Below are 4098 nucleotides of genomic sequence, written 5' to 3'. Positions count from 1 at the left end.
CAAGGCTGAAAAGGCCCTGGCCCTGGTCGAGGCCAGCCTAATCTCCCTGAAGCCCAGGACCTCTAACATTTTTTTATTTGCAGACTGTTAGATCCTCCGTGGAGAGGCGGTCCTAGGCTGTATTCATTCGTTTGGCCCAACGTGGGGCTCGTACCCATGACCCCAAGATTCAGAGTCTCAGCGCTCTGCTGCCTGAGCTACTCACACAGCTGCCCTCTTGTGCACCTCACCTCAAATTTGTCCGAATTGTGCATGCCTGGGATTCACTGCATGAGATGGGAGGTGGGGTGGTTCCCAAAGTCAGAGCTCAGGTAGCCAACGCGGAGCCGGCCCTCACTGCCTTTCAGGTCCTTGGGGTGCTCGTAAGGCGGCTTGTGGAGCACGTTGATCTAGCAAGGGGATTCAAGAAAGCCGGGTTACGGAAATGACATGGGGGTGGGGGACATGAGGCCACATCTTTGAAGTTGTTCCAATGTTACAAATATACATACCTTTGACTTGACAGCCCAAGAAAGACACGCAGAAAATCTATGCTTTAACCGACTCTCCTCATTCCGCCATTTGAACGAATTTGGGCTCCACCTCCCTCCATGAGCCAAGAAGCAGGAAGTCATGTAGGCAGCAGGAACAGGGCATCCCGCCAGAATTCCCCAAGCCTGAGAGCACATACACGGCACCCCACCGAGGGAGGGACCAAGGGGGCAACCATAGACATCTGCCAAGGCAGTTTAGCAAGGCAGGTGTTCTGAATGCCCATCTCCAGACAAGTCCAGTGGGAAAGGACGTGTCAAGAGTTTTATTGTTCTTTCAGTGATGGAGATTTAAGGGGTCTGATAAAGGGACCTCATAGTGAATGCATAACCCTTGTATACCCCTCCTCATTTGTGATGTGCTAGTGATGTAGTGATGATGTATCAACGATGCTGCTTGAAGTGTATTCTGGGGGGAAGAAGGAAGTTTTAAAAGTTGACATTGCCCCATGCTCGGGGTTCTTACTCCTGGGCAGACCTGTGGTGCAACAGTAAGAATCATGGTCTACTGACCACTGTTTTGCTCCAAATTACCGGGCTGGGACTTCCTCCTTTTACTGACAGCATGGACCCATGGGGGACAAGTGCCCCGGTGAGCTAGGCTGTCAAGGAGTCACTCACCCTGGAATTTTTTCGCTTAACAGCCATTGGCGCCAATACAGAGCAGGCTTCCTAAACCTTGGCCCTCCAGCTGTTTTCAAACTACAGTGCCCATCATCCCTGACCACTAGACCTGCTAGCTAGGGACCATGGAGCTGTAGGCCAAAAGCATCAGGAGGGCCAAGGTTGAGGAAGCCTGATAGAGAGCTCTACCTCTCTTTCAAATCAGAGCCGGCAAAGGCGGTGGAGTTCCTGCGCGGGTGCCTCGAGGCGGTTGGAGGATGGATGGCAGCTAACTGGTTGAGGTTGAATCCTGACAAGACTGAAGTTCTGTGGTGTGTGGGCGGGTGGGGGGGACTCCCTGGTCCTGAACGGGGCAACTGTGCCCCTGAAGGACCAGCTGCACAGTCTGGGGGTCATTTTGGACCCATGGAGGCACAGGTCTGTTCTGTGTCCAGGGCAGCTCTATCTGGGATGCAGGATAAGACCCTCCCTGCCCACGGACTCTCTTGCCAGAGTGGCGCATGCTCTTGTTATCTCCAGCTTGGACGACTGCAATGCGCTCTATGTGGGGCTACCTTACTGCAATTAATCCAGAATGTGGTAGCCAGACTGGGGGCCGTGAACAGCCGCAGAGACCACATAACACCAGTCTTGAAAGACCTGCATTGACTCCCAGTACGTTTCCGGGCACAATTCAAAGTGTTGGTGCTGACCTTGAAAGCCCTAAACAGCCCAGCAGATGAAACTTTCCTCTGGTTGTCAATATTAAGAGGATGCCAGCAAGATCAAGCCTTTCTGTAAAATAAAGGATTTAAATCCAGTCTGACTGAGACCACATACCACCGGTCCCAAGAGATCTGCTTTGGCTCCCAGTACGTTTCCAAGCACAATTCATAGTGTCGGTGCTGACCTTGAAAGCCCTCAATGGCCTCGGCCCAGTAGACCTGAAGGAGCATCTCCACCCCGGACACCGGGGTCCCTCTCCCGAGGGCCTTCTGGCGCTTCCCTCCCTGCAAGAAGCCAAGTTACAGGGAAGCAGGCAGAGGGCCTTCTCGTGGTGACGGCCGCCCTGTGGAACGCCCTTCCATCAGATGTCAAAGAAATAAGCAATTATCTCACTTTTAAAAGACATCTGAAGGCAGCCCTGTTTAGGGAAGTTTTTAAATATTTAATGCTGTCTTGTGTTTTTAATATTTGGTTGGCAGCCACCCAGAGTGGCTGAGGATACCCAGACAGATGGGCAGGGTAGAAATAATAAATTATTATATATTATTATATATCCAAAGCCAACATGAAAGCATTCAAACTCTGACGGAACGGAGCGGCGCACACCTCTTCACAGCATAGACCCACCTTGTCCAGGCAAAGGTTCCCATGTCTCTCGGCAATAGCCTTTCGGAAGCCGTGAGACAGTGGATACAGCATGCTGTGATGGGGGTGCACCGAAGGGAGCCGGTTCTTCTCCAGCTGGTCAGCCACAATACTGACAAGCTTCTTCATTCTCTCGTCGTAATCGGTCCAATCACAGACGATCTGAAAGGGGGCAAAGAAAACCAGGGTTCTAGATTCAGGTAGGTAGCCATATTGGTCTGATGAAGTCAAAATATATATAAAAATTGTCCAGTAGTGCCTTAGAGACCAACAAAGTTTGTTCTTGGTATAAGCCAGGCACCCCAAACCTTCGGCCCTCCAGATGTTTTAGACTACAATTCCCATCATCCCCGACCACTGGTCCTGTTAGCTAGGGATCATGGGAGTTGTAGGCCAAAACATCGGGGGGGGGGGCGCAGGTTGGGGATGCCTGATATAAGCTTTTGTGTGCATGCACACTTCTTCAGATACACTGAAGCGGAAGTCCCCAGACCCTGATATACAGAGGGAGAAGTCCCCAGACCCTGCTATATAAGAGTAAGGAGAAGCCCCCAGACCCTGATATATAGTGGGAGGGTGAGTTGGGGTTTTTCTCCGAAGGGTAGTAGGAGTCAATGGGTATGGTCCACCTGCTGGCAACTGTGAATGACTGAAAAAACAAGGGATGGTACGCAGATGACCTGAAATAGTTTTAGGATATGTAATGAGACACAGTCGTCCACAGGTTGACCATACCGATTGAGTCCTACTACCGTTCAGAGAAATACCCCGCCCCACCCTCCCTCTAAATATCAGGGTGTGGGGACTTCCGCTTCAGTGTATCTGAATAAGTCTGCCTGCACATGAAAGCTTAGACACAGAACAAACTGAGTTGGTCTCTAAAGTGACATTGGACAATTCCTGAATTAGGTGACGCTTTTACCATTACCGTGGTACCTTGGGACTCAAACGCCTCGGTTCCCAAATGCCGGAAACCCTGGGAGTGTTGGCCCTTAAAACTCTGCCTCACCTGCAAACAGTGCGCCAGGTTGCAGTAAGCGTCAGGAAAATCCGGCTTCAGTTTCAAGGCGGTGCAATACGAAGCAATTGCCTCTGGGATGTTTCCGGAATCCTAGAAAGGGAGGGATATTTCAGCAATTGCCACTAGCTTTTTTTCTCAACCATCAAAACCAAAGATGAAGAACAGACAGAAGGCACGATGATCCACACCTGGTAGACTTATAAAGTAACATTCAACAATCATTGGAATAGAACAGGGGTCGGCAAACTTTTTCAGCAGGGGGCCGTCCACTGTCCCTTAGACCTTGTGGGGGCCAGACTAGATTTTGGGGAGGGGGAAAAAGGAACGCATTCCTATGTCCCACAAATAACCCAGAGGTGCATTTTAAATAAAAGGACACATTATACTCGTGTCAAAACATGCCGACTCCCGGCTAGATTGAGAAGGCCATGGGGCCGTAGTTTGCCTCCCCATGCTATAGAATAATATTGAGTATCAGCATGTAAAAATTCAATAGAAACCTACTCTTAACAATTACAATAAATTGTAATTAATCGTACAATAAATGAATATTACAATGAATGATTATTGTAA

General features: G+C 49.8%; 1 long non-coding RNA gene across 1 annotated transcript; it reads right to left on the bottom strand.

Moving 5' to 3' along the window:
• Positions 1–323: 323 nt before the first annotated feature.
• LOC308578371 lies at positions 324–3591 on the bottom strand. Its single transcript, XR_014003903.1, has 3 exons — positions 3514–3591; positions 2487–2666; positions 324–389 (listed from the first exon to the last, which is right to left on the bottom strand). It is a non-coding gene; the product is annotated as an uncharacterized lncRNA (long non-coding RNA).
• Positions 3592–4098: the final 507 nt, after the last annotated feature.

Source organism: Podarcis bocagei, assembly GCF_964188305.1.
Source record: "Podarcis bocagei genome assembly, chromosome: W".
Lineage (NCBI taxonomy): Eukaryota > Metazoa > Chordata > Lepidosauria > Squamata > Lacertidae > Podarcis > Podarcis bocagei.
Note: the sequence above shows the minus strand (reverse complement) of the source record. Positions and strands in the feature narration are given on the sequence as shown.